This window comes from Callospermophilus lateralis, chromosome 7 (genome assembly GCF_048772815.1).
Source record: "Callospermophilus lateralis isolate mCalLat2 chromosome 7, mCalLat2.hap1, whole genome shotgun sequence".
Classification (NCBI taxonomy): Eukaryota; Metazoa; Chordata; class Mammalia; order Rodentia; family Sciuridae; genus Callospermophilus; species Callospermophilus lateralis.
This window is the reverse complement of record NC_135311.1, coordinates 62,712,069-62,739,066: the sequence shown is the minus strand read 5'-3', so window position 1 is coordinate 62,739,066 and position 26,998 is coordinate 62,712,069. Positions and strand designations below refer to the sequence as shown.

The window sequence follows — 26,998 nt, the reverse complement described above, 5'->3', positions numbered from 1 at the left end:
AAATAAAGAAGGACTGAAGTGGAATGGAGTATGAAGATCAGCACCAGAGATATGAAGATATAGAATATGATAAGAAGCAAACAAATCCTCCCTTCCTTCCTCTTTCTTTCCTCTAATAAAGGTGAATTTAGTGTTAAGTCCAAAGCCAGACACTGTACTGGAAGCTGGAGCTACAGAAATCAAAAGGCCTTTATGGATTTACCTTCATAGTTATGTGGAGAAAAAAAATCAATAAGTAATTGCAATACAAGTTAAATGCTGTAAAAATAAAATTCTGCAACCATAAAGCATAGAGATACTCTTTGATTCAGACCTATGTCCTAGTCTTCTTTTCATTTGGGCTACTCATCAGTCAACTACAATTTATTTTAATTCATAAACATTAGTCACAACAGAGAGACAAAATCAATAAAGTCATGATAACGACTTTTACCAAAAATTAAATCTTTCTCCCCTGTCTTCACCAAACAGAGGCACCTGGCAGTTTCAGAGACTGGTTTTTCCCTGGTCCTTATCAGTACATCTGCATCTGCTATTTTCTGCTTAATTTAGGGGAAAACCCCTCATGTTCCTCAAAATATTTTAGTGAAACTGACCAACGTTAAGCCCAGAAGTTTGTAGGATATCCTCCATGGAGAACTCCCTGTCCAGGTCTAATTGCTCTCTGTGTATTGAAGTGTTCTGATGATACATACATTTTTAAAATACTCCCAATTTCTTCAAAATTAACAAGACAAGTATGATATGCATTTGCTTTATGCTTGCTAACCACTCTGTAGACTACTTAAGGGTGGGCACTGTCTCTATATCTCTGTATCTACTATAATACCACAGTTAGTCTAAATGCCTAAGAAATATTGAGCTGAATAAATTGTAACCAGGGCTAGCAACGCAATTTGTGGAGCCTAATGGGAAAAAATGAAAATAAAAGTCATAAAAACGGTCAAAAAAGTAGGGGAAAATGTAATGTTTATAGCAGCATTACTTATAACATCGTAACATCCAAAAAAATCAAAACAACCTTCATGTTCATCAACTGATAAATGGATAAACAAATGTTATATGTGTGTGTATACACACACACACATACATACGCACAATAGAATATTATTCAGTCATAAAAAGGAATAAAGTACTGAAACATATTACAACTTGGGCAAATCTTAAAAACATTAAGCTGAAGAAACCAGTCATAAGAGGCCACATATTGTATGATTCTATTGATATAAAATATCCAAAATTGGGGCTGGGGTTGTGGCTCAGCGGTAGAGCGCTCGTCTAGCACGTGCGAGGCCTTGAGTTCAATCCTCAGCACCACATAGAGATGGATAAGTAAAATAAAGGTATTGTGTCCAACTACAACTAAAAAAAATTAAAAATTAAAAAAAAATATCCCAAACTGGGAAATCTATAAAGACAGAAAGTAGATTAATGGTTGCTTTGGAGCAAGTGGAGAAGAGGAATCTATATGGGTAAAGGAGTGAAAGCTAAAGGGTTCAACATTGCTTTCTGAGGTGATGCTCTGAAATTGACTGTGATAATGGTTGTGATACCAGGAGGAAGAGATAAGGTGGGAGGATAGGGAAATGGGCCCCTAAGTAACTCCTGGGCAGTAGAACACAAAGAACACCTGCAGATATTTGCTGAAACACTTTCACAAAGGCTATTTTAAAATGAGGTCTCATGTGACTAGGGTCCATGTATTTCCAAAAGAAGCAAAAAATGCCTGATTAATATTTTGATTGGACTACGGCTGCCTAAATACCTTATGACACTGAATGCCTTACCCAGGATTGGGTAGGGGGCTGACTTCCTTAAACCTATAGTTCTATATAAACCGCTAGACAGTAGTCACTCTTTGGTACCCCTCTCTTGGGATCCTTTCCTCTTTAGGAGCTCTGTTTTCTTTCTAACTCTAAAAAATCCTGTTACTTTGGCTCTCACCCTTGTGTCTGTGGATTTTATTCTTAAAATTCATGAGACAACCCAACCCTGTACCTGTGAATATACTAAAAAACATTTAAAAATACACTTAGGGCTGGGGATATAGCTTAGTTGGTAGAGTGCTTGTCTTGCATGCACAAAGCCCTGAGTTAAATCCGCAGCACCACAAAAAAAAAAAAAAAAAAGAGCTGTTTAAATGAGTGAATTATATGGGATAGCTTTTTAAAAGTATTTTCCTTTCCTTTCAGGTCTCATTCTAGGCTTTCAATGGCATTTTATTTGCTATTTACTAGTATTTAATAATACATTTAAATTTATTTCATATGAATTTTAATGTTTATCTTTCTATTTTACAATACCAGCTTTAATGCATTTATCAGAATTCAACTCAGGCAGCCACAAAAATCACACATTTTGTGGACTTTAGCTTATACATATATGTGTATCTTGTGTGTGTGTGTATATATATATATTAGTTATAGGTGGACACAATGTCTTCACTTTATTTTATGTGGTGCTGAGGATCGAACCCAGAGCCTCACACATGCCAGGTGAGCACTCTACCTCTGAGCCACAACCCCAGCCCCTATACTTTGTTCTTAAAGAACAGTAGAAACACTGAACAAAATAACCCAATTGTTTTTCTTTCACATTTTGATATGCACATTCTCTACCAGCTCTATCCAGCTTATAGTGGATAAAGGAAGGACAGAAAGGGAAAGGAACTAAGGAATTATCTTTCCCTTTTCTTCTGCCATTATTCTCTCAGTCAGCGGCTACCTGTAGGGAAACAGTAAGAGGAAGAAACGGTATGACGAGGCTGCTTGGCTATTTGTATCTCTTAAGATGTAATTGTTTTCTTTCTGCATTCAAAACAAGATCTAATTTGGATGGAAAACCTGACCTCTCAAGGATGTCAGTACCCCACTTAGTGGTGGACCTACAATACAAATCTTGTATTTGCCTTATATCTTGCTAAACTCTCAGGCATTGTGAGTCTACACAGGAATTCTGTGTTCATGAGGCAAATATAGAAAGCTGTACACAAATTTGTCAGCAAAGAATGGAAGACATGCTCATATCACCTCTGCTCGTGCCCTTGTCTCTTCTGACTTCACTTACACAATCAAAGTTGTGATTATTAAGAATTTCAAAGATTGTGATTATTAAGAATCTACACAAAGTTGTGATTATTAAGAATTTCTGTGGACTGGGGATGTGGCTCAAGTGGTGGCGCGCTCGCCTGGCCTGGGTGCGGCCCGGGTTCGATTCTCAGCACCACGTGCAAACAAAGATGTTGTGTCTGCCGATAACTAAAAAAAAAATAAATAAATAAACATTAAAAAATTCTCTTTCTCTCTCCTCTCTTTCCTCTCTCACTCTCTCTTAAAAAAAAAAGAAAAAAGAATTTCTGTGGCTGAGAGGTAGAGTGCTCGCCTACTATGCGTGAGGCACTGGGTTCGGTCCCCAGCACCACATACAAATATGTGTCCACCTATAACTAAAAAATAAATATTAAAAAAAAGAAAGAAAAAAAAAAAGAATTTCAAGTTGGATTGAATAAATTGTGAGGCCCTTCCAAGCATTGGCTCTGTGTGATTGCTCAGGTTAAATACCCACCCATGAAGCCAATTCTGATTGAAATGCTCAATTTCTAAATAATTTAGATCCATCTTCAGAGAAGAAATGCATCTGAAGACATAAAATGTCTCAAGTTCTAATCTTTTATCCCAACTGACTTTGCGCATATGGGTGTTGTTGGCAGACTCTTGGAATTGAATTAGGTGTTTCCATCTCTCCTTTATCCTATTCTGACCCAAAATAAATAAATAAAAATAAAGCTTAAAGAGTGAAATGCTGAGTCATTTTGCTCAGTGCATCTAAGTGGAGAACAGATGGCCCTCTTCAAAAGGCCGTAATCCCCAAGAGGGGCTGTGGTTGACTGAGGGAACAGGGGAGAGGCTGAGCCATTGGATGTTGTGGGGAACACACACGGGTTCAGTGGGGCCGCGACTAAACTGGAGAGATATCAGGTAAACCAGGAGCCATATCCTACAGAGTCCTTCTGCCAACCTTCTTCTCTCAGGAGCACAGCAGTGCTTCGGAATAAATGATGAGAAAGGGAGTTTGTAAATTAAAACTGCAGATGCTTAACAATATTTCAAAAAGTGATTTTTTTACTTACATCTAATTTAATAACCTTAATAAATAAAGGTTATCTCTCCAAAGTGCCTAAGAGAAATGCTTAAATAAGTTATTTATAGTATCACTTAACCTAAAAAATACTTTTTATCAGTTTCATTCAGCTAAAGCACAGAACACTTCTAAATTACTTTTTTTTTTTTTTTTAATATTTATTTTTTAGTTTTTGGCAGACACAACATCTTTGTATGTGGTGCTGAGGATCGAACCCGGGCCGCACGCATGCCAGGCGAGCTCACTACCGCTTGAGCCACATCCCCAGCCCCTCTAAATTACTTTATAACTATGATAGTAATAAGAGCCCCCAAAATTTATTGAATATAGAATTAGATAAAAGAATCTAATTTTGAAGAAAAGCTGTTTAAGCTGTGGTGATAAGCTCTTAGGTGGTATCGAATGCAATAAATTCTACTACATTATAATGCAGTAACAGAAATGTCTGTTAACTGACACCTCCCTTTTTAATCTAGTACATATAATGATTATAAGGTTTCATAAATGGCATTGGAACTTGTGTGGTAATTTAATATTTTTAAATGGTAACATTGCATCTAATTTTAATAAGCATCTACTTCTGTCATTTGAAGATTTAATTTCAAGAATATTTTATTTATATGTATATACCATATACATACAATAGGGAATAGGGAATGAATATTCCCTATTCTTTGACAAAATATAAAAACCTAGTAAATAAAGTCTTCATTTACTTTCTTTCTAGATTAAGATTTCCAAACTTCCCTAATATCATCTAATATATATTTCTAGGGCTGGGGTATAAAGCTCAGTGATGGAGCACATATTTAGCATCCATGAAGCCCTGGGTTTAATTCTCAGCACCACCACCCCCAAAATTCCCACATATTTTTGCTTTAAAAATACTGGGCTGGGGTTGTGGCTCAGTAGTAGAGCACTTGCCTAGCATGTGTGAGACACTGGGTTCAATCCTCAGCACCACATAAAACATAAATAAAGGTATTGTGTCCATCTACAACTTAAATTAAAAAAAGTCATTCTTCTGTGACTGAGTAATACTCCATTGTGAATATATACCACATTAAAAAAAAAATACCTTGGGGCTGGGGATGTGTCTCAAGTGGTAGCGCACTTGCCTGGCATGCATTCGGCCCTGTGCGATCCTCAGCACCACAAAGATGTTGTGTCCGCTGAAAACTAAAAAAATAAATATTAAAAAAATTCTCTCTCTCTCAAAAAAAAAAAAAAAAAAAAAAAAAGCAAAAAAACCCTTAAAAAAAAAATACCAACAACTGAGCTGGGGATGTGGCTCAGTGGTAAAGTGCTTTCATGGCATGCCTGAGGCTGTGGGTTCAATCCACAGCACTGAAAAAAAAAAAAACCAAAAAAAAAAAAAACTTTTTTTTTTGCTTTCATTATTGTCAAATAAATGTAATGGGTTTATTTACTTTTCTATTCACTTTTGTTACCTTCATGTGTCATAAGCCCTGCTATCAAAACAGAATACTCTATTTTTTTTTTTTAAAGAGAGAGTGAGAACTTTAATATTTATTTTTAGTTATCGGCGGATACAACATCTTTGTTTGTATGTGGTGCTGAGGATCGAACCTGGGCCGCATGCATGCCAGGCGAGCACGCTACCGCTTGAGCCACATCCCCAGCCCCAGAATACTCTTTTAAAAACAGTGTGATGCAAGTGTAAATTTTATCCCGGTGCAGATGTTTGATACACTACTGATTGGCACATGAAGGTGAAAGCATGGGAAATACAATCTCAGACCCATTTTTATGCCATTGTTCAACCACAAAACAATCCAAGAGTCCTTCTGGAATCTTCTTCTACATTAACAACCATTAGTGCATGAGAAGACGTATTGACCTAACCTTTTTAATGTAATGGTGCCTCTAGCTGCATTGTTTTGTAAGAAAAGTCATTGAACTGTCTAATGCCAGATACAGATATTTTTAACTTTTTTTTTCAAATTTCCAGGGGATAAAAATTATACTTTTTCTATACCTATTCTCTCATTTTCTTTGACTAGGATTGGGCTTTGTATTCAGGAAACAACTTTATCATGGGCACTCTTATTCTAAGCTTTATCTATAAGATTCTTCACAAAAAAGCAAACCTATGTTAGTAATCTAAGAAACTACAAATGATCAATGACAACTTTGACTATCCATGAACTGAGAAGCTGCATTGGAAACATTGAAGCCAAAAAGAAACAATATTGCTTCTGCTTCTTTTTAAATCAGAGAATAGGTTGAGTAAATGCTAAGGATATAATGCTTCCTAGTGAGAACTGGATAACAAAAATTTCCCTTTGTTTCTCTGTGCATGGGATATTAACATGTAAGAAGGATGATGGATGCCTCATGCCACAAGAGGCTTCATAGCTAATAGAAACTTTATCCAAAGAGTGTTTACTAAGTTGAAGGCGATTTTCTAGTATCCTGGGCAAGTTCTTGGACTTATCCAGATCATGATTTATATTAGTGATTTATTTATTTGTTTATTGGCATGGGGAATGAACTCAGGGGCACTTGACCACTGAGCCACATCCCTAGCCCTTTTTGTAAGAAATTAGAGACAAGGTCTCACTGAGTTGCTTAGCACCTCGCTGTTGCTGAGGTTGGCTTTGAACTGTGATCCTTCTTCCTCAGCCTCCCAAGCAGCTGGGATTACAGGCATGCACCACTGCACCTATTAGGCCTAGTCGCATATGCAAGAAGGAGAGAGATAAGGGGAAAAGAGCAGGAGAACAAAGGAAGCCTAGGACACATAAAATAGACAGAATGCCTCATTTCTGGGGATACCAGGATACCTCCCAGGAGAAGTCTATGTTACTCCTTTTTTTTTTTTTTTTAACATTTATTTTTTAGAAGTAGTTGGACACCATACCTTTCATTTATTTATTTTTATGTGGTGCTGAGGATTAAACCCAGGGCTTTGCACATGCTAGATGAGTGTTCTACCGGTAAGCCACAATCCCAGCACCGCCCCCCCCATGTTACTCCTTTTAAAATAAACCCTGCTTTATATGCTTAAGATCAATCAATCAATCATGGTTTTGAAGATTTTAAAAGTGTAACTCTTCACTCAAGCAAAATCTTCACAGAATGTAAATATACAAAACAGAAAAAATGGAATAACTCTGGTGGGGGGGGTATGTGAACAAAGACACTTTGTGATGATGGCAAAAGGTTCGACTTATGCAGTGGAGGGGAAGAAATGAAGAATGTCATGCGCTTCTTGTTGAGAGCCACAGCGGAGTAGGAATGGCCCCCAGCATTTTGCCAGAAGTAATGGTTGAGAGGTGACACCAGTGAGCCATTAAGATGATGATAATTAAGGTAAGCTGTGTATAATTGCTGTGACTGGATGATGCTGGATTGAAACAGGCTGTGTATTGAGTTGTATATAGACCCCTGCTGTCCGGCAATGGAGCGGCTCCCATAATAGGGCGGCTCCTGCTGCCTCGGGCACCCCACCCGCTACTTTGGAGTTCCCTTAGAGTTCTCCCGGGGTTCCCATTGAGTTTGTGCAGAGCCCCGGTGAAGGGTGAGAGAGTTCCCAGGGAGTGCGCGTGGGGTGCCAGTGGAGTTCCGGCAATAAAGGAGTTCCTGTTTGAATCTACAAGTGCCTCGTGGTGGTTCGGTTATTTGGTGCCCAGCCAGACTACGGCAGCTTCTGCCTTTATCAATACTTTATTCACTCAATACAATTTCACTCCATAGGTTCTTAATCAAGAAAATGACAATCCTTAATGCTAGGCACTGCAACAGACATAATCAATTCACAGCAAACAATTCTAGATTAATTCTACGCACTGCAAACACACTTAATCATGATAGGCTTGTGACAGACATTCCCTCTGCATGCTAAGCTCAAGTGTGAGAACAAAACCATGGTGATCAGATCAGGAACCAAGGCAGGCATCTCCTGAGGTAGAGTTGATGGCCGTTAAGTTGAGGAGAGGGTAGGTCATAGGGAGAAGTTGTGACTCTCACCAAGGTCAAGATGTGGCATAGAGTTTGAGAGCAGTGAGGAAAATGTAGAGGATCAGGCAAACAATGAAAAGAGTTAGGATTCAGTCCATGTCCTCATCAGGCTCTCCAGCATGAGGGCATCAGTGTTGGCTGGCTGAATGTCTGTTCATTTTGCCCCCTCATTTATACTAAATTTTGCAGTTTTTGACCACCCTTCCAATTCCTATCAGCTGCCACTGGGTCTCTCAGTGACATCATTTACACTGGGGTTAAAGCATCTGGTCTGGTGGTCCCCACCCTGATTTTCTTGCCATTATCTGGGCAAGGACAACATGCCAGAGACTTCCAGTTTGTCAGGATGGGGAGAAGTGACTTGTTTGTGCCTGAGGGCCATACTGGAGGGCTCTGTTAGGCTAGGCATGCCTGGTGAGAGTGCAGGTTTCAAACTGGAGTTTTTAAATGGAGTTGCTTAGGCTAAGACTTAAGGCCATCCTTACACACTTCCACGTACTTCCAGATCTTTTCAGAGCTAAGTTAGAGACACTCCTGTTCCAGGTTAATAATACTAGCCAGCTTTTATTGGTACTCACTAAATAACAAGTGTTGTGCTAAGAACATTACAGTCTATTACCCCCTAAAGCACTGTGTCTTTCCATGAGAAAAAAAATTACTTATTAGCTCCATTTTACAGATGAAGAAACTAAAGGTCAGGAACTTCTGAGTTAATTATTCATGGTCTCACTGTGATAAGTAATGTAGCTTGGGCTGGGCACAAGGTTTCTTGACTCCAAAGCTCAGGTTTTAACTACTATGGTCTTTGGCCTTCTAGGAAAGCAGTGCTCTACATTACAGTTCCAAAGTTGGTGGTGCACTGGACTGAAACGTGTAATAGTAGCACAGGGCTCATTCAAAGGAGCCCAAACCTCAAAACACACCATCCAGCCAAAGCACGCTGATTCTCTAGATCTGCGTTCCCATCTAGCTCCATCTCTTTTTCCTTCTGCCCTCCCCCTTTCCTGGTTTCCCATCTGTGGCTTCTCTTTTGTTGGCATCCTTTGATCAATTTGGCACCTGGTGGTTAAAACACAGGCTTCACCCTGTGATGTTCCCATTGCTTCTTTGACAGAATCTGACACTTACTTCTGCTTCTCCAGGAGCCCACCCATCTGTTTTCAGTTTTGTGATGCCCCAGGTGTAGCCACCAGAATGCCAGATGTGGAGCAACAGTTGGTACTGGAAAAACGAAGAATGAACATCAAATGCATTCTGGTTTTTTGTTTTGATTGTTTTGTTTTGTTTTGTTTTGTATTTTACTTAGAAACGTAAGATACATTGTCAGATGAAATTACATGTTCTAGTTCTCACATTTATGTATGAACTTTTTCATAATAATTCACCATCAGGAGTCAAAGTATTTCAACATGCTTCAAAATAAAAAAGTTGATTAAGTGACTACCGTGTAGTCACTTAAAAAAAAAAAAAGAGAAAGAGAAAGAAAGAAAGAAAAAGAAAAGAAAGAAAAAACAAACAAACAAAAACTCCCAAAACTTGTAAAAGAATGAGAATCTGATCAGCAAGATGCAAAAGTTTGATAACCTACTAGGTAGGTGAAGATGTGAGAAAACCGTCACTGTAAGAGTACATACTAATAAAATTGTTATGAAGCAATATTAGGCAATATCAGTCAATAATAAAATGCACATACCTTTGATCCTCCCAAAAAAATGTGAAAAACTTTACTGCTTATTTTTTCTCTCTCACAGCATGTGCATGTACATACACACACACACACACACACACACACACTCACATCCCATAGTGAACACCGCAAATGTGATAGGTATTTAATATTTGTGTAAAATTGAATGTATAAAAAGCATCTTTCTCTAATATTCATAAAAACTCATATAAAAATATTTTCCAAAGATAATTGGAAGAGGTATTTTTACTCTGATCCTTCCAAAGTTCTCCCCATGATAGGGTACAAGTAACCTGTGAATTTCAAAGAATCTGGGCTGCTACAGGAGCCTGGTTGTGTTTCTCATCAGATCAGCTTCTGAGAACAGAGCCCTGCACAGGGCCAAGGGAAGGAGACCCTTCATGTCACCAGACCCTGCTGTTACTACAACCTTTCGTCAAGGGGTAGTGTTCTTTTTTTCTTTTTTTTTTAATTAAAAATGTCATTTATTATAGTTCTTTCAAGCAGCTTTGGGCTTCTGCATCTACCATGGAATACTTTTGTAATTCCCTAGGCCCAAGGAAATGCCTGCTTCCCTGGAGGAATTTTAAAGTAGGGAGGCAGTACCCATTTTCTTGTCAAAGCTCAGCTTTGATACTTTCTGCTGGGGTTTCAGGTTGAATAATAAATAGCATTTCCAAAGCATGAAGACAATTAAGAAAAATATGCAAGTGTCAGGTAGGTAGAGATAAAAATACACCCCTGTTATGGTAAAGACTAGTTCGGAGAAGAGAGTTTAGCTATAAACTGTACAGACTGACTCACACACTCACAGACAGTATTGGGTGACCCTAGATCTATCCCTGTAAAATTTACAACACAAAGGAGCACCCAGAAAGTATGTGTTCTCTGCAAGAGAGTAGATGCCAAAGGAAAAGAGTATGTTCATTTTGAAAATTTACCAGTCAGTTAATTCACTTTGCCTTCTATGGGGAGGTGATGGAAGGGAAAATGTGTGAGGTGAGAATATATGCAGAGTCCTGGTCTCCACGGTCTGATGATGGACTTGGGTAAAAGGGACTGAAAGATTGAAGACAAAGAGGCATATGGAAGGACATAAGAGAGTAGGCATCATGTGTAGAGATATTTTGTTGTTTGTTAATACCCACCAGAAACATCTACCATAGAAGAAGTACTAAACAAGGTAGATGAATTTTCCAACTAGTTGATGCTAGCCAGCCTTTGCCTCTATTAACCCTGGAATGGACATGATGAACGTATGAACAGAGTCAAGGCGAGGTATTGACCCAAACCATGGGAGAGTCTAGCTGTTGCTGCCTCTACACATCCAAGTTGTCCAAGCAATATAGATTAACACTGGATCCTCATTTGGAACTAGTCCTCCAGGAGGCCGTCTTGAGAATCCCTTCTATTCTCAAGGGAAAAGAAACTTATTCCTGATATGGGTTTGCCTCTCCTGACCATAAAGCTTCAGCCAACACCATTTTATGGAAGCTTATGGAAAGTCTCAATTACAAACTTAGAATCACATCCAACCTGGCCTCTAGCAGGGAATCCATTCTATAAGAATTTGGGACCCCCAAAAGACCACCAGAGACCAAGATTGATGTAAGCAGCAAAGAGGTGTTTATTGCGAGCTAGCTTGGTCCTCCATGTGCACACAGCAACTGGTGACGCTGAGAGGCCAGGGTTCGCAACAGTTTTATACACTCTTTGGGGAAGGCAGGGACTTCACATATTTCATAGCATCTCTTAGCAAATCATCACACACCGTGGGAAAATCATAAAACAACTCTAAAACATGATTAGCACATTCACTGGCGGGAACAAGTTGGGTAGGGGTGACTGGTTACTACAAGAGGGGAATTCGTTTGAACTGATTGGTTTAAGCCATGAGGGGAGTATGTGCTGAACTACATGGTTTCCCAACATGTTATCAACCACCATAATCTACTGGGAAGGTCACTTGGCATCCCAGTTATTTTCCTTGTCTCAGGCTGATTGGTGGTTGCTAGGGAGTTGCTATGGTCCCTCACCTAGCCTGACTGATTCAGGGACACCTGGCTCTGCAGATCTCTCCTGTTATTTGTAGACAAACAACTCATCAGGGTGGGCATGTGCTTAGGAGTGCTCTGTGGGTCTTTCCAAGGACAGGCTTTGCTCTGAGGTAGGGGCTGGTTTCTCAACTTATGGGAGTAGGTCCATAACTGTTTTTTGTTTGAATGGTGTTTTGCTCAGCTTTGTGTCACTGTAATCAAAACATCTGACAAGAACAATGTAGAGAAGGAGGAAAAGTTTATTTGGAGCTCATGGTTTCAGAGGTCTCAGTCCATAGATGACCAACCCCATGGCTCTGCGCCCACGTGAGATAGAACATCAAGACAGAAGGGCATGGTGGAAGAAAGCAGCTCAGGACATGACAACAGGAGGCAGAGAGAGAGAGAGAGAGAGAGAGAGAGAGAGAGAGAGAGAGAGAGAGAGAGATCTATTAACCAAAGATATAAACCCCAAAACCTCAGTAACCTGATTTCTCCAACCACACCCTTCCTATCTAGGTAATCCAGATAATCCATCAATTGCTTACACCATTGATTAGGTAACAACTCAATAATCTGATCATTTTACCTCTGACCATTCATACTGTCTCACACATGAGCTTTTTCTTTTTTTTCCCACATATCCAAACTGTACCAATGGTATGGTTGAAAAATAATATGGGTTTTCCATTTTTCATTTGTCATTGCTTAAATAGACATTATAGAAATATTTTTTTCTGTGCTGAGAGCCATAGCCAAGTAGGAATGACGCATGGCATTTTTGGTTGAAAGGTGACCCCAGCAAGCCATTGAGATGATAATGTTTATGTTAAAATGTTCATTCAATTGGAGATTAGACCTCTGCTGTCTGCCTAGGCCTGCTACTTTGGAGCTCTCCTGGGACTCCCGGAGAGTTCCCATTGGTTGGGGAAGCTCGGTAGGAGGGAATTCCGGAGGAGGGATTTCCTGTTGGAGTAGTGTATCCTGGGAGGAGCCGCTTGGCGTGGCGTTCAGCATTTTTCCTGGGAGCGTGTGTGGAGTGTGCTGGTGGAGTTCAGAAATAAAGTTTGTTCCTACTTCAGTGGCTCATGATTTGTGCCCAGCCAGACTGTGGCATATCTGTTTCTTTTCTTTTCTTTCTTTCTTTCTTTTTTTTTTTTTTTGTTGTTGTTCCAGGGATGGAATCAGAAGGGCTTAACCACTGAGCAACATCCCAAGTTCTTTTAATTTTTTGAGACAGAGTCTTGCTAAGTTGTTTAAGGCCTCACTAAGTTGCAGAGGCTGGCTTTAAACTTGCAATCTTCCTGCCTCAGTCTCTCAAATTGCTGGGATTACAGGCTTGCCCCACTGTATCTGGTGACATTGTAGAACTTTTTTTTTTTTTTTTTTTTGGTACCAGGGATTGAACTCAGGAGTACTCAACCACATCAGGAGTACTGAGCCACATCCCCAGCCCTTTTTTGTATTTCATTTAAAGACAGGTGTCTCACTGAGTTCCTTATTGCCTCACTTTTGCTGAGGCTGGCTTTGAACTTGGGATCGATCCTCCTGCCTAAGCCTCCCAAACCACTGGGATTACAGGCATGCTCAAACATACCGGGCTACATTGTAGAATTTTTTTTAAGTTGTAAATGGACACATTATCTTTTTATGTGGTGCAGAGGATTGAACCTAGTGCCTCACAGGTGTGAGGCAAGTGCTTTACCACTGAGCTACAGCCTCAGCCCCATTGTAGAATTTTTACATAGTGTTTTTCTACTGCTGTTTAAGTTGAATTTTGTACTGCCCAAAGTTCATATATTGAAGTCTTAACCCCAGTACTTCGGAATGTACTAGAGGGCCTTTAAAGAAGTAACTGAGGTATAGTACGGTCCTATAGGGGCCTAACTCCAATATGACTGGTGTCCTTATAATAAGGAGTAGAGTAGGACACAGATACAGAGGGAAGACCAGATGAAGGCAAATGGAGAAGATGGCCATGATAATGAAAAACTAGCCTCTACTTCTGAGCAAAGCCTGTCCAAGGAAGGGGCATGACCCTTGTTCTTGGAAAAACCCACAGAGCACTCCTAGGCACATACTCACCCTGCTGAGTTGTTTATCTACAAATAACAGGAGAGATCTTCAGGTGTCAGGTGTGACTGACTCAGTCAGGCTAGGTGAGGGCCCATAGCAACCCCCTAACAACCACCAATCAGCATGAGACAGGGAAATACCTGGGATGCCAGATGACTCTCCCAGTAGTTTATGGTGGTTGATAACATGTTGGGAAACCATGTAGTTCAGCACATACTCCCCCCATGGCTTAAACCAATCAGTTTAAACGAATTCCCCTCTTGTAGTAACCAATCACCCTTACCCAACTTGTTCCCTCCAGTGAATGTGCTAATCATGTTTTAGAGTTGTTTTATGATTTTCCCACGGTGTGTGATGATTTGCTAAGAGATGCTATGAAATATGTGAGGTCCCTGCCTTCCCCAAAGAGCGTATAAAACTGCTGCAAACCCTGGGCTCGGGGCCTCTCAGCCTCACCAGTTGCTGTGTGCGCATGGAGGACTGAGCTAGCTCGCAATAAACACCTCTTTGCTGCTTACATCAATCTTGGTCTCTGGTGGTCTTTTGGGGGTCCCGAATTTAAGCATAACAGTAAGAGTGAAATTAACTGCTAACACAGCCTTAGGCTTCTGTCCTCCAAAAACTATCAGAAAATAAATTTCTGTCGTTTAATCCATCCAGTCTTTGATATTTGTTTTGAAAACCCTAGCAAACTAATACAGATGCTAACTTAATGAAAACTAGCATTTATAGCTACCTTTATAGTTTACAAAGCACTTTCAGCAGTGCATCTTATTCGAATCTCCTAACAATCCTCTGAGGTGGTTGATAGAATGTTCTCATTTTCATTTAGAAAAATGAGGACATGAGAATCCCTAAAATCATATAAGTGACAAAATAAGGTCTTAAACCCAAGTGTTCTGGCTCCTGTCCCTCTGTATACCAAGTGGGGACTGAAAGGAAAGTGAGGAACCGGGACACAGGTGAGCGAGAAATGGCAGATGGAGACCAGGCAGAGATACACACGAGAGTTTATTTGTCAGAGCTGACAAACAAAGGCACATGCCTCTGTGGTGGAGAGAGGCACGACAGGATTGGATTTTGCTTTTGTGGGTCAGGTTCAGGGATCAGAGCCAGGTAGGTCCTAGTGCAGCTGGTTTAGGCTTGGGGGTTGGTATGAGGGAGTGGTGAGCCTTTCCCTGAAAGGTCCTTGGGAGGGGAAAATGGTGGCTGTCGCTTAAGATGGTGGCCAGAAGAACCTTACAGGAACTTCTCTGTTTAAAAAATCAGCAGTGACTTTCCATTGTCCAAATTCTTACTTGGAATGGCATACAAGGTGCCTCACATTCTGGTGTGCCATCTATGATCATTTCCAGTTCCATCTATTATTGTTTCTCTTTCCAGTCCATGCTCTATCCATAGGGAATTACTAGCCACCGCATCATGCCATCATGTGAGCCATTTGTCCAACTCATGTGCTCTCATTGCCTTTTCTGCTTGAAAACTTATCATGAATTCTTCAAGATCCAGCTCAGTTTTCACCTTCCCTATGAACCTCATTGAGGCTTTCTCTCCTTTGAGTCCCCATATTTTGCATACATTTCTGCAATTGAACTTATAAGACTGGGAAGCAAATTAACATATGGAAAGGGCAAAGGCTTTGGATCTAGGGATAGGGTCAAATCCTGACTCTGTCATATTTCTTTCAATCAAATGGCTTTTATTGAGCAAGAATTACATGTTCCAGGGATACAGAAGTGACAAAAAATATCCTCATCCTGAAAGATTATAATTCTAATGCAATTTAGTTGAGAATTCAAACCGTAAATTAAAATTTAGAGAGACAAGTATACTTCATGAAGTAGAGAGTGAAAGAAAGGCAAGGTAACTTCCTAAACCATGGTCTTCTCTTCAGCAAATAGGAAGGTCTGCACTCTTCTGTTAGGGTGTAATAATTATGGCAGATAAATACACACCAGTCTTCCAGGCTAGATAGTGTATGAGGTAGATTGTCCTGACATTAATTATTCAAAATATTGGGTCTATCTCATTATGTTGAGTTTATTTTTATGTTTCTATCTTTCCTACTTGACCATGGAACTTCCTTGAGGGCCAAGAACAATCTTATTGGTCTTTATTTTTTAAATGTTTGTTGAATGAGCTCATGAATGCCTCAGGGACAAGAATGTACCCAGGATCTCCTCTGTTCCAAGATCAAGGTAACAAGGTTAAGAACAGAACAACAATAACAACGACAAATAAAACTACAAAATCCCTAAAAACTCTTCAAACTTCTCAGAACATTCCCCCTTTCAATTCATAGAACAAATGGAACTTCCTTCTGTGATTTATATCATCTAATTTATCAGAAATTACTAAACTTTTATCTTAAAACACAAAAGAACAACTTCTAGGTGGGTAAATTATTGATATGAGAAAGAATATGTGTAGGTCAAAGCAATAATAAACCCAAATCTTCTGATCTTTTTTCTTTCAACAGTTATCAATACTTTATCTCAGAAGATCTAAAACATATATTTGACTGAGAAGTTGGTCATTGGTAGAAGACTGGAAGACCAATATCTCAGGAACACTCTCTCTTTCCCTTTATGGTTAACGCTAAAGGATTGGGGGGGGGGGGTCCTGAGAACATCAGTTAAAAAAAAAAAAAACTGTAATGCCAGATTCGTGGGACCCCAATAGACCTCCAGGAGCCGAATCCGATGCAATCACATAAGAGTCTTTATTGCAATCTGGAGCCTGGATTCACACCATTTCTGATGCAGCGGTCCCAGGGAGTGAGACCTGGTCCTTTGTTCAGTGAGATTTTATAGGTTTTTTGAAGATACTCTGTGCGTCACAACATCACACAGCAAATCATTTCACACCTCAGGAAAGTCAAACAACAACTCTTAACATTGATTAGCACATTCACTGGAGGGAACAAGTTGGGTAGGGGTGATTGGTTAGTACAAGAGGGGGATTCCTTTGAACTGATTGGTTTAATCCATGAGGGGAGTACATGCTAAACTACATGTTTCCCAACATGTTATCAACCACCATAAACTACTGGGCGCGGGGGAGGTCATCTGGCATCCCAGGTATTTTCCCTGTCTCATGCTGATTGGTGGTTGCTAGGGGGTTGCTATGGGTCCTCACCTAGCCTGACTGAGTCAGGGACACCTGGCTCCACAGATCTCTCCTGTTATTTGTAGACAAACAACTCAGCAGGGTGGATATGTGCCTTAGGAGCACTCTGTGGGTTTTTCTAAGGACAAGGGTCACGCCCCCTTCCTTGGACAGGCTCCTAGAGGGGTTGCTATACTTTAGGTTAATGTTAAAGTTTCTCCAGATGAATGTACAATCTGAATTTATGCTCCAAATTACCAGATTCCATTCTACTTTCCACCATTCCGTCTATTTCCTTCAGTTTGTATGCAGATTCTGCTAAGCAGGTGGTCTGTAGCTTGCACTTAACAACACTTACCAGCTGTTAAATTTACACATCTCTCTAATTTAAATGCTTAATTGCTCTCAATGCACTCAATTTACGCTCATAAACCCCTCTCAAAGGGCCCTCAAACCTCTTTGCCTGTGATAGATTCTAAAGCTAAATGAACCATGGAGTCCCTTGGTAGAAAAGGAAATATCTAAATAATTTTATGCTGTTTTGAATGTTTATAATTATTTGTCAGAAAAAAATAACATTTAAGAGTTTTCTTTGAATTAGCTTTGGAGAGAAATAAAAGGTTAGTTTCCATAACTGTCAGATCTTCTAGTCTCTTAACATAATTGCTTCTTGAAACTGGAACTCAAGACTGGTATCATTATATTTATATAGTGTTCAAGATGACAAGATAGACTAAAGGGCACATTAAATACTCCATGGATGGTGATTATATCATTACAAACTATCCCAATGTCAATGGCAACTAAGATAACAAATATAGGTAATAATATCAGCTACTTGGAAGGCTGAGGCAGGCGGATCATGAGTTTGAGACCAGCCTGGGCAACATAGCCAAACCCATCACAGAAAAAGAAGGAGAAGGAGAAGGTGGGAGTAGTTAGTTGTTTAAGTAGTCTGGATAGGGAATCTGATAAGGCTCTTTACTGGCTACATCAGGTCCCAGAAAGTTCAAGTGCTTTCCCTGCCTAATAAGTGATGGAAGGCAGGCCTGGAATCTTAAGTCCTTACTTCCTCCAGCAGCATCTTGACCACTCAGTCTCTCTTGTCCCTCCGTAGATTGCCATCAACTACAGAAAGGAGAAAAGGCATAATACAAATAAGGCTTTATTAAACCTTGTACAAGATACAAAATTGATTTTTATTCAACCAGGTGCTTTGTACTTTAAGCCAAACCACATATTAAAAACAGATATTTAGACTAGGCTAAATTACAGAGTACTTCTTGACTCAATTAAAAAGGATTCTCTATTGGATTTCCTTAAATATCTAGCAAATTTTTAAGTTGGCTTATGCTAACTTCAAGAACATATTTATCATGTAAATGAAAGTATTTATGCATTCAAACCCATTAGTAAGAGTTCATAAAGTACCTAAAACTTGCCAGGTGCTATGCAACTTTTAAAAATAATAAGTGCAGGCTGGGTTGTGGCTCAGAGGTAGAGCACTCATCTAGTATGCGTGAGGCACTGGGTTTGATCCTCAGCACCACATAAAAATAAAACAAAGATATTGTGTCCACTTATAACTAAAAAATAAATATTAAAAAATAAAAATAATAAGTGCAATAAAATCTCGTGTTCCCTGATGACAAGAAGCTTTTTTCTTGATTGTGGACACACGACAAACAACTGAAACTACTCAAAAATAAAACAGTATATTATACATTATAGAACTATACAATATAGAAAATAGGTAGGCCATGTATAATAAAGAAAAAAAGGACAAGTGAGAAATTGTGTGGAATTTAAACATCTCTGAACTAATTTTGTGTGCTTTCCAGTTTGTTTATGGGTTAGCAAATGGAAACAAGTTTAAAACAATGCAGATCAGAAACTGTCCTTAGAGGCTGCGCTGTGCTTGCCTACAGGCAGAGTGCTTGCCTTCCTTGCCTGAGGCTCTGGGTTGAATTCCCAGCACTGGGAGGAAAAAAAAAAAAAATCTAGAAACTGCCTTTTTTCTCCTTTTAAAATTCAGTCATTTGAAAACTTTGTAAGAATGTTAACGCCCTCTAGTGGCTAGTAATAATAATACCAACAATCTCCACCAAAACTAGTGGATATTAAAACTAGTGGGAAGATTAACTTAACAACCATTTTTGCATAAAAATTTCTCTGGTTAATCACATAATCTCTGGAGCTGGACTGCTTCAATCCAAATACTGGGTTTGCTCTTACTGGAAAAAGAGCTTAATCATTCCTTGTCTGAATTCTTTGACTATAAAAAGAGAATAGTAATAGTACCCTAGGGCACCATAATATTACCTATCACAGAGTAAGCATAATATGTTTGCTAAATAAATTAGAACAAATTGATAAATATCATACTTAGGTTTTGCTGACGATAATTTTTTCTAACTTAGGAAAACTAAATTCTCTAGGTTCCTTTGGTCATTTAATAGTGAATAATTATGTGTCAGAAAAATCTTTAAGAATGAACTTTTGGGGGGAATAGTTTTTGGATTGATGGGAAAATTGAGAAGACAGTAATGAATTCCCAAATACCCCGAACCTGGTTTTTCCTCCCCTTATCATCTTACATTAGTACCTGGTACATTTGGTATAAATTGCAAACTAATATGGGCACACTATTATTAACAGAAGTCCACAGAAAATATTGTATCAATATTCAGATTTTATTAGCTTTTGCCTAATGTCTCCTACTGTTTTAAGATCCCATCTAAGATATCATATAACATTAAGCAGTGGTGTCTCCTCAGGTTCCTCTCATCTGTGACAGTTCTCAGCCTTTTCTTGTTTTTGATTTATGGAGGAGTACCAGTCAGGTATTTTGTAAATATCCCTCAAATAGAATTTGATATTTTTTCTCATATTAGACTTGGGTTGTGGGATTTGGGGAGGAAGATCACAGAGACAAAGTACCATTTTCACAAATTATCTGGGTATTTACTATCATCATGATTTATGACTGTTGATGTTGACCTTGATGACCTGGCTGAGGTAGTTTTTGTCAAGGTTCCTCACTGTAAAGTTCCTTTTTTTCCTCCTTTTCTGTTTCCTTTAGATTAAAGTCACTTTGCATAGCCCATACTTACGTGGGGATTTATGCTCCTCTACTTTAAGAACAAAGTCTCTACATAAATTATTTTGAATTATTCTAAATGGACAATTTGTATTCTCTCCTCCACCCATTAATTTATTTAATCATTTGTTTATATCTGCATTGACTCATTAGTATTTATCTTATATTTTGAATTACAATTCAACTTTACTTTTATTCATCTATTTTAGTTTGCCCAAATTCTTCAAACTTTGGTCATTGGGAACTCTTTTGGTGAGCTCCTCTGTTCTTTTGCCATAACCAATATTTCTGAAATGTCTCACACACGCACACGTGTAATACATATAATACACATACACATACATATATACACACATACTCCTTTATTTTCTGGCAATACAACATGCTCTATACTTATCTTGTATATTTATTTCCTGCCCCAACCTAGAATCAGCCATTTCTCTAAAAAGCCCTTAATTCCTTTTATTGGAAACCCATTTTAGAAACCAAGATCTGGGTACAAGATGCCTAGTCTGTTTTATGGAATGTACTAGGTCTATTAGTGCTTCTTAGCTAACCGATTGAAGAACCAGTGCACATACACTATCTACAAATATTTGATATATAACTATCTGTGTCCATATTAAGCTGAACATGAGTTTTTACTAATGTCTTCAACTTTAATTGATTACCTCATAGATCATTCCAGCTTTCTCCCTTGCTTATCTGTACAATCTCACTCCAACGATGAGAAACCTGGCTCATGCCATCTGCTATCCATTGACTCAATTATTCCAGTATCCATGCATAGCAGTATCAGAATTGTTAACCCATATTTCCAAGTGAAACAGTCTTCTCAAATAAAGTGATTTCTTATGGGCAATTGCTTTTACTTTTATTATTAGAAGGTCTTACAGATTCCACTCATTTCCAAAGTTACTTAAGGTCAAGCATCCTCCCACCACCTCCTTCAGTGAGGTTATTTAATGCATTTTTAATATAGTTAGATTTTACTGTCATGCTCTGCTTTCCTTCCTGGAACTCTCCTACCTCCTAAATTATTCTCTTTTACTTTGCATACATTAAATATCACTCTGTGTTTTACAATTCTGCAGGCTTTAACACACACATTGTGTAGAATTGTTTCACTTGCTCAAATATCACCTGTGCTTCATCTTTCTAGTCTGCCCCCCAAATGTATCCCTGGCAAGCTCTGAAATCTTTCTTGTCTGTATAGGTTTGCCCTTTCCAGAATGTCATGTAACTGGAATCAGACAGCATGTAGCCATTTCATAGTAACATGAATTTATAGTTCCTCCAGGGTAGGGTGTGGTGGCGCATGCCTGAAATCCCAGCAACTCAGGAGGCTGAGGCAGGATGATCCCGGGTTTAAGACTAGTCTCAGAAATTTAGTGAGGCCCTAAACCACTTAGTGAGACCCTGTATCTAAATAAAATATAAAAAATGCTGGTGATATGGCTCAGTGGTTAAGTGCCCCTGGGTTCAGTCACTGATACTATTAAATAAACAAACAAATGAACAAAGTTCCTCCATGTTTTTTTTTTCAATGAGTTGATAGTGCATTACTTTTTATTTGTGAATAATATCCCATTGGGTGAATGTATAGTTTATTCAATCAAACAATGTTTTAATATAAAGATAAAGAAGAAATCATCTTACCATGGAGAAGTTCACAGTTATTGGAGTTGGTGGCATATAAATAAATTATAGCACAATAAGAACTATATTACATTTCATGTGTATCTAATTAAAATAAAAAAAAATTTAAAAAAAGAACTATATTACATGCAGAAGAAGGAAAGTGTTGTGAGTACCTGTAGGAGATAATGGACATCTATGTGGAAACATGATAAGATATAGATACAGAGAAAAGCTGGCATCTGTCCGGGGCCTTGAAGATGAAGTAGGCATTTGGGTATGAGGTGGGAAGAGAGGAGGAAGGTGACTAGGGGAAAAGAACTTGCCGAGAAGTATTGCAAGAAGGTGACAGAGACTGAATACACATGCATTTTCCTAATCTGCACACATGTCCTCAGTTGGATTTGCAGGCCGGGAGGAATGGGCTCAATGGTGCCCCATTACTTTAACTCTCACAGAGAATCTACTATTGTGTGTCAGTTGCAGTGCTGGGCACCTTATACACATTTTTTCCTGCACAGAACTGGACTTATGCATGTTACACACACATACCTGCAAAATATGGAAGGATTCCATCTTTCTCCCTGTTGGAAGCTGATATTACTGATGGGATTGCTATTCAAATGTGTAGGATGGGGGAAGGGACACAGCTCTTCTCACCCCAGCTCTTTGTCTCAGGCCCCCAAACTTCAGGAAAAGCTATTGCAGAGGCTGGGAACGTAGATCAGTGATAAAGGGCTTGCCTAGCACAGTTCAAGCCCCAGCACTTAGGAAAAAAAAAAATCTGTTACATACCAATTGCTGCATTCCTTGGGGATAGTCACCTCCTCTGTCTTATCCAGAAGTCAGTTTTTTGAGATCACTCCATTTTCTTTTCTACCCCTTAAATTCAATTTACCTAAGCAAGTCCAAAAATGAGTGATGATAGGAACTGGGATCAGAATTGGAAGACACTGAGCTTTTTGTTTATAAAATAAGGTCAACTTAAAATCTTTTGACTCTGCCCTTTGTAAGTTTCCTAAAGAAAGTCAAAGCAATTTAGGTAATCTGCACTTAGGCTGCCTACTTCTTACTCAGAGAATTCAAGACAGAACTTTTTCCCCTCAGGTTGACTCTATAATATGTGGCAAGGCTTGGGAATGGGCCAACAAACATTCCATCAGAATAGCACTGTAAAACTCTCCCCGGCAAAAAGCTTTAAGAATATGGAAACTGGAAAGTAAATGCTGCCTTGGCTCCAACCAACTCTGTTTGGTCATCGTGATTTTTTTTTTAATGGTACCAGAGATTGAACCCAGGGATACTTTTTTCCCCCCTAATATATTTTTAGTTGTAGATGAACAAAATATCTTTATTTTTATTTATTTGTATGTGGTGTTGAGGATCGAACTCAGGGCCTCACACATATGAGGCAAGGAGGGTTCTACCACTGAGCTACAACCCCAGCCTTAATCCAGGGGTATTTAACCACTGATTTATAATCCCAGGTTTTTATTTTATCTATTTATTTATTTATTTTTATTTTGAGATGTTCTCACTCATTGCTTAGGGCCTAATTTGCTGAGACTGGCCTTGAACTTGCAATTCTCCTGTCTCAGCCTCCCAAGTGGCTTGTGCCACCACGCCTAGCCAGTTATCATGACTTGGCACTGCAAGATAGTATGTTAATTTGTACCAAAAAACAAATTACCAGTTTGGGATAATCTTTGATGAAGACTTGGCAACTTTATTGACTCTGCAAATTTTTTCATGTTTTCAGCCAATGCAATCTGCCAGGGGATGTGTATGAGTGACACATCACATAGCTAAAAATAAAGCAGCACTTAATTTGACACCCACTACTTGATGTCAGAAATAGAACCACCAAGTGACTCATAATTATTATTTCAACTATTTCAAATACTGGTAATTGAGTTTCCTATATTCATTTCCAAAGATACAAATGTTTCCAAAAATTAAACTGAAGTTTATTGTGGAATAAACTTTCAGAATTTGGGAAATTATAGAAAGTCACAATTGCATGAACATAAACAAAATATGTGTCCTTACCTCATTTGGTTAGTTAATATTTAGTTTATGGTCCTTATAATTTTATTATTATTGTAATCATACCTTTCCCTTTAGGAAAAAAAAAGTTATTGTAGTCAAGTTGAACTAGAGGTGGTTGTATATACAAACAATTCTGTTTCTAGACAGAGACATCCTGAAGTGGAGCATGTGTTTAAAACATTTGTTTGGGTGCATTATAATTACGCATAATAGTGGACTTCACTGTTACACATCTATATGTGTGCATAACATAATTTGATCCATTTCATTCCCCCATTACTATCCTTTTTCTCTACTCCTCTCTCCCCCTGGTCCTTCTCCTCTACCTTACTGGTCTCCCTTCTGTTTTAATTAGATCCCCCTTTTTTCCTTCTTCTCTCTTTAGCTTCTACACGTGAGAAAAAATATATGAGTCTGGCCTATTTTGTCCAATTTAATGCTCTCAAGTTTCTATTTTCCCGATGACATAATTTTGTTCTTCTTCATGGTGAACTGAAACTCCATTGTTTACATATATCACAGTTTTGTGGGTTTTTTTTTAATCTATTCTGTTGACAGCGTAGGCTGTTTCCATAATTTGGCTATTGTAAATTGTGCTATTATAAACATGGGTATGCCTGTATCTTTATAGTATGATGACTCATATTCTTTTGTGTTATGGTGGTTCCATTTGTACTCTTGTATGGAAGCTCCATAGTGATTTCCATTGTGGTTGCCCTAGTTTACAATCCCACCAACAGTGTGTAAGCATTTCTTTTTAAAATGTATATCCTTTGTGTATTTTAGCACATTTTACCTTTAAAACAATTTTTGTACAATATGTCAATGTATCTCTGAGAAGTTGAACAGTGGTTTTTTTTAAAAAAAAAAAAAAAAGCTAAGCATATACCTAAGCTGTAAGACTTAGTTTCATGCCATTATCATCTGACTACTGGGGAAAAAAGACCTGAATTACAATAACCTATCTCAGCAAAATTTTCCAATTCAAATTAGAAGGGCTTCAATTTACAAATCTCTTTTGAAAGGGCAACATTAATGCAATCCACATCAGAACATCCAGTTAATACAATTAACAACAAACCACAATTTTGTTATATGGTAGAACTTTCTACTGGTCTTTCAATTCCTTCAGCCTTCTGATTGCAGACTTGTTTGTGAGGCAGAAGTGGTGTTGTAGGTCCAGGCACCATCAGCCAAGGTTTTCGTGTAGGAACCAAAGTGCCAGATTCCCACAGCCCGTCTCTTCATCTTGGGTTTGTCACAGAAGGAACAAGTATACTTGGCGTGCTGGCTGATTTCAATTTTCTTCACCATTTTCTGGAGGGAGGCACCGTAGTGGGTCCCATATTTACTGAGGATTCCGACTTTCTTAGTGTTTAGCCATGTTGCCGCGACTTAGGCGAGTGTAAGCATTTCTTTTTCCAAACATATTCATTTATTATTAGTTGTATTCTTGATGACTGCAATTCTAACTGGAGTGAAGTGAGATGGAATCTCAGTGTAGGGTTTTTGGTTTTTTTGTTTTTTTCAGTTGTGGATAGACACACTACCTTTATATTATTTATTTTTATGTGATGCCAGGATCAAGCCCAGTGCCTCACACATGCTAGGCAAGTGCTCTAGCACGGAGCCCCAGCCCTGGCCCTCAGTGTAGTTTTGATTTGTATTTCCTGATTGTTAAATTGTTGAATATTTTTTCATATATTTGTTGGCCATTTGTATTTATTCTCTTGATAGCTGTCTATTTAGTTCATTTATTAACTGAGTTTGTTTTGTTTGTTCGTTTGTTTTTGTGGTAAGTTTTTTAAGTTCTTTATATACTCTGGACATTAATCCTTTCAGAAAAATAGCTGGAAAAGACTTTCTCCCATTCTGTGGGCTTTCTCTTCATACTCTTGTTTCCTTTGCTGTGCAGAAGATTTTTAATTTGATACCACCCCATGTACTCTTGATATTATTTCCTGAGCTTTCAAAGTTCTATTGAAAAAGTTTTTGCCTGTGAGCATATGTTGAAGTGTTGACCCCACAGTTTCTTCTAGGAATTGCAAGGTTTCTGGCTTAATTCCTAGGTCTTTGATTCATTTTCAGTTGGCTTTGATGCAAAGTGAGAGATGGGAGTCTATTTTCATTCTTGTACAACCAGTTTTCCCAGCACCATTTATTAAAAAGTCTTTTTTCCACCATGTTTTTCTTTTTTTATTTTTTAGTCATTGATAGACCTTTATTTCTTTTAAGTTATATGTGGTGCTAAATTCAAATCCAGTGCCTCAAGCATATAGACAAGTATGCTATCGCTGAGCCCCAGCGTCAGCCTCTCCACCATGTTTTTGATGCCTTTGTCAAGGACCAGATGACTGTATCTGTGTAGGTTTGTCTCTGTGGTCTCTATTCTATTCCCTTATAATCCCCAGTTCTTAAGTGGGTTACACAGCCATTTGGAATAAAGACCACATTTCTCCAGCCTGCCTTACAGACAGATGTAGTCTGGTAACTAAGTTCAGGCAAATGAGGTGTAAGCACTAGTGTTACATGGCAGGCTTTAGAAACCTTCCTTAATTTAGCTTTCTTCTCCATTCCTTCCTTCTTCCTGCTGGCTGGCTGGTACATTTGATGGCTAGAGGTGAGCAACTATCTTGGCCCATGAACTGATCTTTTTTTTTTTTTTTTTTAAAGACAGAGTGAGAGAAGAGAGAGAGAGAGAGGAGAGAGGAGGGAGAGAGAGAGAGAGAGAGAGAGAGAGAGAGAGAGAGAGAGAGAATTTTTTTAATATTTATTTTTTAGTTATCGGCGGACACAATATCTTTGTTTGTACGTGGTGCTGAGGATCGAACCCGGGCCGCACGCATGCCAGGCGAGCGCGCTACCACTTGAGCCACATCCCCAGCCCCCATGAACTGATCTTAAAAGAGAGGCTAGGCTTGGCAGACCAACCTCATGGCATAAAACCACCACATTAATTCTGGCCTGCCTCACTCTGGACTTTTATATGGTATGAACTTTTATCTTGTTCAAGCCACTGTCACTTGCAATGGAACATAATTCTATCTAATAAACCACACAATCTGTAACTTACCCTAGCATATCACCAGAGCAGAACACATAGTCATAGTTGTTTATTGAATGAAGGTTGCAAATTTGGGCTTTGGGGATGTACATTGTTTTTATTGATACAGAAGTTCA

General features: G+C 38.7%; 1 pseudogene; it reads right to left on the bottom strand.

The window, feature by feature from the left end:
* Nucleotides 1-24,925: 24,925 nt before the first annotated feature.
* On the bottom strand, nucleotides 24,926-26,392 carry LOC143404347 (large ribosomal subunit protein eL43 pseudogene; annotated as a pseudogene).
* Nucleotides 26,393-26,998: the final 606 nt, after the last annotated feature.